The following is a 14188-nucleotide window of genomic DNA, read 5'->3' as shown; positions in this document are numbered from 1 at the left end:
ATATACACACATACATGTACTACTCACTTTCGCACCTGTGTAAATGTGATGTCACAATAACCGTGATGTGATTTGATTTGTATTGATTTATTGATTTGACACATAAGATAAAGGCAAACCTTTCCATCAGAAGAGTAAATTCCTTCCATCAGTCACTAAACAACAACCAAAAAAACACACAATACAGGTTTCACTTTAACAGGTTTTCAGCCTTTGTTAGTGCTGTATATCAGTGCTGAACTATCTGCTAATACTATACTGTAATTTAGAATATGCCAAAGTGCAAGAATATCACAATGTGAAACCTGTTCTTTACCAGAGATCCATTTCAGTGCAATGTACTGTGTCACCTCCTGTTTAAAAACAACAAAAAAAATTCATCCAAAATATTCAGAAACATTTTTGTTTTCTAAAATTTTGAAACAACAGTGAAAGTGGACGAAGGAAACATTGTCCAAAATGATGCCAAACCCTCTGCAACCCCCATATGTCAAGGGGTAGACTGCATCAGGGGAGCCCAAAGAAGGCCTTACATACAGACCTTACTGAACTGAATTTTGCAGTGAAATTGAGACAAAATAGACCAGATCATCAAGCATGGCATGTCCATGACAGAAGGTGGAAGAAGCATCCAATCAGTGACACACTGTAGAATAAATAGCACAAGTTTTTGAAATCCTCAATAGATAAGTCAAACATTTTATAAATATACTACACATCCTACTGACAAATAGTGTCTCCAGCCTCCTGTTTGCCATCATTTCAGGATAAATCTTTCTTTTTTTAGAGGATGGTGGTGTGCAGTAAATTGCCTTGAAACACTTGGTTATAGTGTCTCTGGTAGAATCAATAGTCTAAATGTTTCACAATCTCATTAGGTACATCTGTCATTTTGTAAATCAGTATTATGTAATGACAGTCTTACCTGTTACCTATTTCTCATCTGATAAACTCTTCTCTTGAGTCTAAAACCTCTTTTATCCATGCTTACATCAGCAACTGATGATGACTGATTACTATCAGTTCACCATTGTGCACTATATAGCTCACATGGATGCTGAAGGTCAGTGGAATTTCTAGAAAATTTACCAGTGGTGGTGAAGGGGTGTTACAGAGTTTTGGCAAGGTGGCAGTATGAAAGTGCAGCGGTGGGGAAGGGAGGGGCAATAGCAAAACAGCTCTCCTCTTAAAAGTGCAAACACTGGTGGAAGCCTGCAAACACAGGTGGAAACCTGGCTGAAATTTTGGGGTGGCCAATCAGATTTTAGGTAAGGCTCTGGCCACCCCAGCCACCCCAGCCACCCCGGCCACCCTTTAAAACTGTGCATGCTGAAGGTATTTATAACTATGAAAGTGTATTCTATAAGCTGTCACAACAATTTTTAATTAGGTTTTGTGTGATTATGCAATTAACTTTTGTGTTTTTGTAAGATCAATTATTCTGTAAATGTATGGGAAAAATGATTGAAAGCAATGAAAACATGTTAACACATTTGCAAAAGGACATTTCTGCTTTGCTAAGAAAGTGACAATGAAGATTAAGTTGACTTCAGTGTTGTTAATGATGAAAATATATGGAATGTATGGACTTAGGGATGAATGGAATACTGTCTACATCTACAAGGTTATTTTGCAATAGTAACATGGTGATAGAAACACACACACGCACACACTCATGCACACGCACGCGCACACACACACGCACCCGCACACACACACACACACACACACACACACACACACACATGCAGGAGAGAAACAGAGATGTCCATGATATGTATTATACACCGAATAGAACAGAATGTGTGTAGAGGAAAGAACAGAACAGAGCTGCAGACAGAAAAACTGCGCTTGATTACCTTACAGAGGCAGACAGACAGGGTGAGTGTTCATTAATGTTTGATTACAGATGGTGGAGCTGAGTGCTGCTGTTAGTCATATAGAACATGACCTTGCAGCCCCATCATCCCTCTTTCCTCTTTTGCTCTCCTCACCCTCCTTCCCATCTCTCTCTGTCTGTTTATTTTCTCCTCTCGTGAGTCCCTTTTAGCCATCTGGCTCCTCACCATGTGGCTCTATGAAGGATGAGGCTGAAGTCCATGGCGACAGAGATTACCATGCTGGTTCTATGAAAAAAACACTGCAGGAGAATGGAGTAATTGGCAAAATAGGACTAGCGTCCATTTACAGGTTGTTTCCCTCATTTGCTCATGTTTTGAACTGTGTAAAAATCTTACAGTGCTTAAACGATTTAAGTAAAAATGCAATATTCTATAAGAAAACATACATTTTAGTCTATGAAGATGCAGCCATATATACACGTACACATGTATGAATAAATTTATTCACTGTTAAATTAATTAATGTAAAATATAACACGCATATTCATTAAAAATCCTTAAAGATGACTCCCACTAGTTTTTCAAAATTTCTGCATGATTCTATTGTTGCAATGTACATAAAGTTTTTTTTAAAAAGTGGTTTGTTGTAAAATGGTTCAGTACACCTGATTCTACACATCACTGGTAAGGCCTTCATGGATTAAATTTAGAGCATTAGGTAAGGCCAAATGCTAATCTCTGCAAAGCTGTGGCCCAGAAGGAAACCAGTTTGACACACCTGATTTAAAGGCATGAAATACATATAGATATCTGGTTCCTATCACTGCTGCTGTGAACAATTCTGACCCTGTATGTTTCTCTTGAATGGAGGGTTTCACATCAAACCACTCTGAATGACTTTGTTTACATCTTAACCAATTAATTATGCATGAGTTTTCAATGGTCATTTTTGGTGTGTTGGGATTAGTAGTAACTGCCATAGTAGTATTAGGCCTCAACCCCCAAAATAAGTGATTCTTGAAGGATATAAAGCAATTTGGAGATGGTTCCTTGAAGAACCCAAAGCAGTTCCAAACCTTGCTGGATATATGGAACCTAGTATACAATCGTAGATTTCTCAGACAGCAGCCCTTTTTAAAAGGGTTCCTTGAGGCTCCCTTCAACATTCTACCGGTGTGGCAAGCTGGAGAACCTCAAATGGAGTCTCAAGTATCCTTTTCATTTTAATACGAATATCTATATCTGAGAATATTTCAGAAAAAGATGGTTCCCTTGCTGAAGAGATATGAAGCAATATATAACAGCTTACATTAAATAAACAGGGTAAAATACAAGTTACTCAGGCTAGCTAAGCTTTGCTTTGAATCAGCCACTACAAAAACAGCATTTAAGCACAATAAAACACAAAATAAAACAAAACATTTCAGTTTGGAAACTACACATTTCCATCAGAATATATTCAATCAGCGTTACTGAAGAAAAAATATACACAATTCAGTTGAGGGAAATCCAAAACAGGCAGAAATCCCATTTTATGGCTACTCTTAAAAGAGGTTAAGGTGCACCCATTGCTGACACAAGCATGCAACTACACACACAGCTGGTATAATCTCCACACAGAAGCACTGACAATAGAACAGGACACTCTGGAACAGCTGTACATGGGTCTAAGGTCACCATCCCTGGTGCCACGCATCAACTAGAAGGGCATAAATCCCCTAGCGTAGCGGAACTGTGCTCTCTGGAGCGATGGAGCTCCATCCAATATCTTTGGGATGCTGGAGTGGCGTTTGTGATCCAGAGCTGATCATCCAACATCAGTACCTGACCTCACTAACACTCTTGTGGTTGAATGCAATCAAATCCTCACTTCACTGCTCTAACATCTAGGATAAAGTCTTTTCAGGAGAATAGAGGCTGTTACCGCAGCAAACTTGGAAGAAACTCCCTATTAATACCCCTGATTTCAGAAGAAATGTTGGATGAGCTGGTGCCTACACATTTTCTGGACATACAGTATGGCATATGGTCACATTTAAGGTAAGTAGAAAAGTTTGTATAAGACTTAAAGGGGCGCTCTGGCCAAAATAAAAAATGGAACCATTTTTACATCTGTTGTAAACATGCCTACTGGCCTTCTACAGTGATGCCAAATAGCCTCAGTAGTGAGATTTTCTATTTTAAAGACTCCCTTCTGATGATGTTTCTTGAACACTTTTAAAAAACTACAAGTGCTTTTGGGTGGAAACATGAGAATGGGCTGTTTTTTCTGCTAGCTGACAAATGCAAAAGAAGTCTAACAGTAGCTAACAATACTGCTAGGAAGCATCTACATCAATTTCTGTATGGCTGTGAGACGGATTCCCAATGACTGTATGAAGCAGCTTGTGCAATGCCTGCTGGTTATTGTAGTGAGAAAAAATTGTAAATTTTGTCAAACCAGTGAGGTTGAGGGATGCAATGCTGTGCCACAGAATTCTGCATAACATGATAAATAACATATTAAATGCTAGTTTTGGGCCAAAATGTCCCTTTAAATGAACCTTCTGCAATTCAGTATCATTTCAGCACTGAAACCTTTTGGAAATAATGTCTGATATAGGCTCAGAGGTATGTTTGTCATGGATATGCACGTGTGTTGTAAGGATTATGTTCTTAAATCTCATGATCAGTTTCAATGTAGAGCTTTATAGTGACATGTCTGTCTGTTACTGATGCTTTCTAACTAAAAAGAGAGAATTAAATGAGGCAGAGTGAGCGTGTATTTTCTCTATGCAAATAAACTGGTGCAAGCGACTGAGTCACAAATGAATCAGAAATGAAAATGTCCACAATCTGGACATGGCTGTAAGGCCATGTGTCGGTGTGTAGCCTGCTTGGTGTGTGTGTGTGTGTGTGGGGGGGGTCATCATTAAAAGCCACAATAAATCATGTTACATGCAACAAACGTTCTGCAAGAAAAGGCCACCATATGGAAGCATCTTAATACAAAAACATATAGGGGCTTATGGTATGATTTTATGCAGTGTATGTGGATAAGCTTAAAGAAAAGTGCCTCCTTGAAGGCAGCATGATCTTTCATGTGCTTCAGATAGCTCATTTTCAGGCTAATTCTTATTGCTTATTCTCCAGACGGCTATCAAATTACAGTCTCCTGCCCTGAGCACTGACTGTCTCAATCAACATTAATAATGAATGCTTCAGTTCATTTCAGTATGTGACAATCAACCTCCAAAACATACCCCCAACACACACACACACACACATACACACACACATACACACACACACGTGCACTCAATCTCTTTCTCTTCCTGTGTGTGTTACCGTATGGTATTACACCAGCAGTCATTCAGATACGGTGGGATTTGAGGGACTGGATTAGTGTTGCTGATGTTTGTATATCTGTGTAGTTTCTCATTTCCACTGGATAATCCCAATCCCTCCCCCATTGTCTCTCTCCCTCCCTTTCTCTCTCTTTCTCTCTCTCTCCCTTTCTCTCTCTCATTCATTCAAACCCTAGTCCGGGAAATAACATGTGCCATCAACAGCCTGAGGGAAGAGTTCGAGTCAGTACGAGAGCGTGTAGAGAGAGAGAGAGAGACAGACAGACAAAGAGAGACAGAGAGAGAGAGAGAGAGAGAGAGAGAGAGAGAGAGAGAGAGAGAGAGAGAGAGAGAGAGGAGAGATAAGGAGAGAAAGGAAGGAGGGAAACAGAACGAAGCAAGACAGAATAAGAGTGATAGAGGGAGGGAAAGGGAAGGAGGAAGAGAGTGAGAGAGAGAGGGAGGGGCAGAGAGAGACAGAAAGGAAGGGAGGCAGAAAGAGATGTAGGGAAGGAGAAAGAGTTAGAGAAAGGAAGTGGGAGGGAGGGAGGGAGAGAGAGATAGGGGAGAGGCTGAGAGAGAGAGAGAGAGATAGGGGAGAGGCTGAGAGAGAGAGAGAGAGGCGTAAGGAGAGAAAGTAAAGAGGGAGGCAGGAAGAACAAAAAGGGAGCAAGAGGGAGGGAAAGGAAGAGAGAGAGGAAGAGAGAGAAATAGGGGAGGGGCAGAGAGAGAAGAGAAAGGAAGGGAGGCAGAAAGAGGGGTAGGGAAGAAAAAAGGTAGAGAGAGGAAGAGAGAGAGGGAGGGAGGAAGAGAGAGAGATGGGGAGAGGCTGAGAAAGAAACAGAAGAGAGAGAAAGGAGACAGAGACAAGAAAGAGGGAGAGAGAGTGAGAGAGGTAGATAGAGAGGAAAAGAGAAGGAGAGAGAGGGGAGAGAAAGATGGGAAAGGCAGAGAGATGGAGAGAGGTATATAGAGAGAGAAGGAGAGAGGGGGAGAGAAGAAGGTGTGGGTGGCAGAAAGAAAAGGAAGGGATAGAGAGAGAGACAGAGAGAGAGAGAGAGAGGGGGGGGAGGGAGAGACGGGGAGAAAAAAGAAAGATGGGCAAAGGCAGGCAGAGGGAGAGAGATAGACAGAGAGAAGGAGAGAGGGAGAGAGAGGAGAGAAAGATAAGGAAAGGCAGAGAGAAAGGGGGAGAGAGGTAGATAGAGAGAAGGAGATAGAGCGAGAAGGGGAGAGAAGTGGGGAGAGGCAGAAAGAGGGAGAGGGAGGGAAAGAGAGAGGTTTAGGGTGGCAGAAAGAAAAGGAAGGGATAGAGAGAGAGAGAGAGAGAGAGAGAGAGAGAGAGAGAGAGAGAAGAAAGAGGGAGAGTGTGTAAGACATAGGGAGAGCGGGAGAGAGAGAAAGTGAGGGGGGTGGAGTGAAATCTTTTTTTCTTAAAAGCTCCACATTGGTCTTTCATCTGAAATGCTGGTGCTGCTGGGCATTATTTTAATCATATACCTGAATTGAACAAAAGCATTTCACCTTATGGACATTTGTAGGTTTGACCACAACATATTGGTTAAAAAGCTGTTGTCTATGGTGCTTGAGGTTCAGTGAATTGTTGAAATACATAACTATAATTATATTTGTTATTAAATAATTGAACTTAATATGTGTTTGCAAAGTATGATTGATACAATATATCAGCACCCAAATTTATTTGTATTACTTCCACTGGAACCTATCCAGTACTTTCCAGTACTTCACAGACTCCTTCTTTCAGATCTTGCCCTACATTGAAAATCCTGGTTTACACTACCCTCTAGTGGCAAGAATATGTTACTGCCACACTGGTTAGATCTATGATTGTCTATGGGTTAGACATAAAAGATGGATGTATATCAACATTAAGCCTTTCCACACCACTGCCAGGATGTCTTCCCTGTGGAGCCTTGCAGCACTGTCCCAGTTGTCATGGTCTTTTCGCTGGGCTCTGCCTCTCTCGCTGCATGCCTTGAAGTTTTTTGAAGTGCTGCCTCACTCCAGTCTACTGGGGACTGGGGATGGGGGGTGGCTCTCTATTTCTGACATCACTGTAGTGTGGGTAAAGAGTAAAACACAGGACAGGCCATGATTCCACCTCATGTTTTTATTAAGCACCAGGGCAGAAAAGCACATACAAAGCACTGAACACATGGGGAAGGCCCCCACTAGCCACAGGCTTCACCTTCATGGTAGACCAACCCCCAACACAAAATACACTAACTTAACCCGCACCCCAACACAACACAAATAACACATAACACATTCTTACATTAACAAAAAGAATGACATTTAAACAACGTTAAAGTCCCTTTTTAGCAGGGCATGCTAAAAACTGGGCAAAAATGCTGCCCATAGAAGCACTGCAAGGCGAAAACCACTGCTAACCATGATGATTGCCGAGTTGAAAATGGAACTTTTTCCATGGGGTAATGCTATATCTGGCATAAAGCTAACACAGCATCCCACATTAAGAACACCACACAAACTGTGAAACATGGTGGTGGTAGTATGATGGTGTGGGGATGCTTTGCAGCTTCAGGGCTTGAGCAATTTGCCATAATTGACAGTACAATGAATTCTGCTATCTACCTGAAAATTCAGGAGAGTGAAACTCAAATGTAATTGGGTTATGCAGCCAATAATCCGAAGCCTAAGAGCCGCCTCTGAATGGCTCAAATGAAAAAAATTGGGTTTTGGAGGGACCTAGTCAAAGTCCTTTCTTGAACTCCATAGAGGTATTGCAGCCGGACCTTAAACAGGCAGCTCACGCCCTCCAATGTGGCTGAGTTAAAGCAATTCCGCTTGGAAGAGTGGGCTAAAATTCCACCACAGCCATGTGAAAGAGTGAACATTTGGTTGTAATTGTTGCTGCTAAAGATAGCACAACCAGTTATTAAATATATTATGGGGCAATCACTTTTTCACACGGGTGAATAACTTTTTGTTCCCTTCAATAAATGAAACTGTCATTTAAAAACTATGAAACTATGTTTTGTGTTTTCTCATGTTCTCATTATCTTTCACATTACATTTTGTATGAAGATCTGAAACCATTTAGTGTGACTAACATCAAATAAACAAAGTTACTCACTGCTGCCTTGTAAAAGTATTAAAGGCGTTCCATTTCAGTGCGCACAATTACTAATACTAGTCTGAAGGGGTTGCATACTTATTCAAACAGCATTTTTCTGTTTTTTTACGACCTGCTGAAAAATACAGAATTTAAAAATGTACTTTAGGATGCCTGGCATTCCATATAGTGATCTTAGACTTATTTGCAGCTCCTCTGCCATGGAAACCCATTTGATGAAGCTCCAGACGCAGTTCTTGTACTAATGTTGCTTCCAGAGGCAGTGATGCATCAGAGGATAGGCAATTTTTATGCTTCAGCAATCGACAGCCCCACATTGTGAGTTTGTGTGGTCAACCGCTTCATGGCTGAGCTGTTGTTTCTCCTAGATGCTTCCATTTCAAACTAATAAAACTTACAGTTGACAGGTGCAGATCTAGCAGGGTAGAAATGTCACAAACTGACTTGTGTCAAAGGCGGCATCCTATGACAGTGCCATGTTTAAAGTCACTAAGCTCATCAGTACAACCCATTCTACTTCCAGTGTTTGTCTAAGGAGACTGCAAGGCTATGTGCTTCATATTATACACCTGTTAGCAATGGGTGTGGTTGAAAGACCTGAACTCAATAATTAGGAGAGTTTTCCACACACTTTTGGTCATATAGTTTATTATATAATCATATATATATACCACACATCATTACAATAAATGCAAATAAACATAAACACAGTAAAAGGTATCAAAAATTTCTTATTTTCAAAAACATGTTGATATCATGTGAGCAAGTTTAAAGAACAAACTTTGATCCCAGATTTAATGTTGTTCAAACTAGTTCAAAATGCTGCAGCCAGGGTTCTCACTAAAACTAGAAAATTTGATCATATCAGTCCAGTTCTATCATCACTCCATTGGCTGCCTGTTAAATTCCGTATTGATTACAAAATTCTTTTATTGACGTATAAAGCCCTACATGGGCTCGCTCCTGAGTACCTGCAAGACCTTATTTCCCTTTACGAGCCACCACGATTACTCAGATCACAGAGTGCTGGCTTTTTAATAGTTCCCAGAATTCAGAAGGTTTCATCTGGGGGAAGAGCCTTTTCTTATAAAGCCCCCAAACTCTGGAATGATCTTCCAGAAAATGTTCGGGACTCAGACTCAGTCGCAATATTCAAATCTAGGCTGAAAACTCATTTGTTTAGTTTAGCTTTTGGTAGCTAATGTTTCCCCTTGGATAAAGGCAGCAGATCCAGGGGTCCATGGACGCAGGGAATTATAGTAAACTGAGACGCTGGTGCTGTCGTCCCGCCGCTCACACGCAATCACTCAGGTTTGTGGACGGTGGAGCAGAGGGATGCCAGATTGTTTCAGGGTGCTCCCGTGTCTGTGTGCCCTTTTGGTTCTCTCCTTTTAGTTAAGCTGTTATAGTCAGATCTGCCGGAGTCGTTAGCCACACTCTGGAAATGTTTTACATACTACTATACATACACCCATACAGAACTAAACTAACTCCATTTCCCTACCTTTCTTCCGAGAAAACGACTGCTCACCTGTCCGGCCGGACACTGCTGGATGATTGTTTGTAGAGCTCTCCGGCTACCCGCTTCAGACCAGTTACCCACAACCCAGTCACCGCCACCTGCCTTGGACTGGCTGCCCACTCTACACTGAAGTCTCCTAACTATTACTACTATTACTATTAATATTAGTAGAATAATAATTTTGTACGTAGTTTGACCAGAGGAGGATGGGTCCCCCCATGTGAGCCTTGGTTCCTCCCAAGGTTTCTTCCTCAACTGAGGGAGTTTTTCCTTGCCACTGTCGCCCCTGGCTTGCTCACCTGGAGGATTTACATTTCATGTTGAAACTTTGTTCTAAACGGATTTCTGTGAAGCTGCTTTGTGACAACATCAGTTGTAAAAAGCGCTTTGTGACAACATCAGTTGTAAAAAGCGCTATACAAATAAATTTGATTTGATTTGATTTGATATTCATGATGGTGGATGTGCTGTAATGAATCATGGTTCAAGAGTAATGGCGATCTTTAAAGTCTCCATATCATTGGAGTTCTTCTCATTTTCTTGAAATAAGAGATCGATGTAGCATATAAACATTGTTAAAGTTTCAACTAAGCTGCAAAAACACCCTGTTTTAAATTTCCTATTTTGCATATATTCACTGATTCAGCCTATAGTAGTTTAGCTCCCCCATTCTGGCTGAAGTTATAAGGAGTATTTCAGTACAGCCATGAGCTCATTTACATATATCAGTCAAGACAAGACACAATAAAAAAAAACAACAAAAAACGGCCTGTTTAATTCTATGCCCTGTGATGGACTGGCGACATGTCCAGGGTGTATCCTGCCTTCTGCCCAATGACTGCTGGGATAGGCTGCAGCTTCCCCCGCGACCCAGAAGGATAAGCAGCTTAGAAAATGTGTGTGTGTGTGTGTTTAATTCTAGGAGATACTGGAAAATAGTCCATAATGTTTTTATTTATTTATTTATTTTTTATTTTATTTTATTTTTTTTTGGTGCATACAATCATGCATATATTATAAATGGTCTTCTGAGAAAAGAGTAAAAAAAATAGGATATGGGCCCTTTTTAAGACCTCAACAAAGGGAATGTGATGCCATTTACACCACATAACACCACACACAAAATCTTAAATATGACCTGCCTATATTATTCAAACATGTACATGCTGTTGAAACAAAACCTTGTATTACCATTTAATTTTTTTGACATAATTTAAAAATGTCAGCTGCCATTGTACATTGTGCCAAAATTTCACGACAAATGGGCAAACAGAAATAGTCCAAAATGTATAAAATCATTTTCCATTAACTTATTTTGAAAGTTGAGAACTTTTCTCCTTCATCTGTAAATTCAAATTTTAAATTAAACACTTTTTTGAAAGATATGAGGTTTTGTTCCGACAGCAACAATATCCATTTTGAGATATAAGCATGACGTCTAGTTTTTTTTTCAGTATGTTAGACTATTATCATTTCTGCTGTCTTCCAAGTCCTTCATCAGTGGTCAATTCCTGACCACAGGACCAATGTTAACTGAATAGTTTTGGTCAGCAGACCAGTTTACTCTATACACTGACTTTTTTTCAACCCAGTCTTTAGGTATCTACTTAGAATTTACCTCTACAAGTGAAAAAAAAAAATTCTCATTTCTGCATTTACTGACCAGACAGTGCCCTCTACTGGCCATACTGAACTTTACAGAGTCCCATTAGCCTTTTATCAAATACTGTTAATAAAAGAACACTTCAATGCTTCAATGCTAAACACAGTGCAGTACTACAATCATTAATGATTATGGTGTGTGGGGGTAATTGACCTTTGACTTAATTTACACATTTTATTTAAAGAATTTATTTTGAAATAACACAATTTTCTTTAAAAAAGCTTTGATGAGATTATTAAAAAATTAAATCAAGTGTGATTGAAACACCGAAAAATAACTTCATTCTGGGTCCTGTTGTCCTGCTTTCTACTGTGCGTTCTGTAAAGACAAATATAAACAAAACATTCATTCAAAGGTGAAAGATTTGCAAAAGTTACTGCCATTCATACAGTATCAGCAGTGGAACTGACCAGTAGACTGACAATACACTTGAGAGAAGATGGCTTTGTCAACATCTTTTAATGTATACTAATGCAAAAATGGGAGAGCATCAGCAAAAAGGTTAGGACAAACCATGGCCCAAATTTTTGACCAGTTAACCAAGTTCCTGCCATAAACACCAAACGATCCACAGTCTGCCTGAAACAGTGTCACAATTAAGTAATACGCCATGAGAGGATTTGAGCGGGCAGACAACATAAGACATGCTAAAATTCACAATTTCAGCAAATAATTTTAATTATTATTAATAATAATCAGCATAAACAAGTATTCTGCCAAGAAACGTAGTTCTTTTAGTGTGTAATGAAGAGAAGAATGTGATCCATCACTGTATAGTGCAGTTGTTTCATGATTTTTTAAAAACTTTCTGTCGTATTATAATAAACATAATTTCATAACACAGCACTGTTTAATACAAAATTCTTTGCTTTATAAGTACTTTTTGGTCATGAAATTACCTGAATGAAATGGCTCCCTGTGGTAATATAGGATAAAATAGGGTTTCGCCAGCAGTTCAAACATAGGCTACATAAGTGTTTACTAAGTTCAGGTTTATGTATTACTACATCAAAATGAGTTGCACTACACAAACTAGTTTTAATGCTGAGCTTAGTAGTAACTAAATACATACATCTCGCCCCAAGCAGGTGTAAGTTTTGGGGAAACCATAGGAAACCACATAGAAACCACAAAAAGCCCAAAAACATGACTTTTAGGGTTAACTAAGCTAAAAATGTGATAAGTGTGATTTTACTTACAGCTCTAATCATTGTTCTGGTTTTACCACCAAGCATGAAGCTAAACACCCAGAGCTCCAGCTCAGTGAGACTCACACGGCCCAAACAGCCAAACTGAGGCTGCTGTTGTGTTGATTAGCCAGAAACTGTTGTCTAAAAAGCTGCATATTTATTTGTCGAAGTGAAATGTTAAAGAATAAACAGACAGTGGCTGTAGATAATTAGTTTAACACAGTTTAACACATCATTCTCTTCTATGCTGGCTATTTGTTTTATGGAAAAATCAGCACAGGCTGCAGTCGTGTTTCTATGGCAGCGGGTTTATAGACTGGTTCTTATCATGTTATCGTCATGTTAAAGCAATGCACGCATCAGGTAGTTGTTACTAGTTAAGACAGGACTTTAAGATTTGTGGTGCAACCAAATTTAATAAAAGCATAGTTTGAAACTAGTGTCAACTAAGGACTTAGTACAGACTTTACACCTAAACGTAGGTATAAACATACACAAAACCAGTGCAACCCAGACCTGCTTAAAATGTAGTACCCTATGTAGGAATTTAAAAACTAGCTCCTGCAGCCTAACAGTGCATAATGTAGGTTAAAATAGCAATTTGGGATTCAACCACATTCACAAACACTTGCGGCATGCAAGACATTTAAGTAACAGTTTTTATATTGCTGTTTTACGGTGAATCACATAGTACTTCAATTCAAGCCTGTGATATTAATAGATAGAGGTGTTGATAGAGGCATGTTTGCTATCTTTTAGTCTGTTGGCTAGCTGACCAGTCTAGTTCTAGTAAAGAAAACAAGTTGTCAGTCCTTAAGTTTAAACAAAAAACAGGTTCTTACTGCATCAGTACACTCGGTGGTCCATGCGAGAAGTATTCAAAGATCATTCCATTAACAGCACAAGGATTTTTTGTGATGTGAGTAATACAGAATTTGGTTGTTGTGAGGCGCTCATAGGTGTGAGTATAATATGTATTATAAAACAGATAGTTCCGGACATAAAATCTGATGAGCCGTGTTTGAAGCTGTTGTAAAATCCACGATATACGCACACCTATGACCACCTCACAACAACTGAATTGTATATTACTACACCACAGCATGAAAACACCCTTGTGCTGTTAATGGAATAATCTTTGATTCTAATGCTGCTCACAGAAACCATCGAGTGCACTGATGAAGTAAGAAGTTTTGTTTAAACTGTGTGGCTGGCACCTTATTTTCTTAACTAGAACTATGCTGGTCAGCTAGCTAACAGCCTAAACATCTCCATCATTAATATCACAGACTTGAATTAAAAGTACTTATGATATGATTCACTGTAAAAGGGCAATATAAACACTAAACAATGTCATGTGAATGACTTATGCACTTCAAATGTTCGTGTTACAGTCAGGAGTAGTGTCAAACCCAGGCTGAATCCCAAACTGCTAAATACTCCCTAAATACTTTGCTAGCTATGGAGGTTTAGAAATTCTAGCCTCTACAGCCAAACAGTACATCAGTTATCAAGTGTGGATGTTGCT

This window comes from Colossoma macropomum, unplaced genomic scaffold (genome assembly GCF_904425465.1).
Source record: "Colossoma macropomum unplaced genomic scaffold, Colossoma_macropomum, whole genome shotgun sequence".
In the NCBI taxonomy this organism is placed as follows: domain Eukaryota; kingdom Metazoa; phylum Chordata; class Actinopteri; order Characiformes; family Serrasalmidae; genus Colossoma; species Colossoma macropomum.
The sequence above is the reverse complement of the archived record's forward strand: the minus strand, read 5'-3'. Positions refer to the sequence as shown.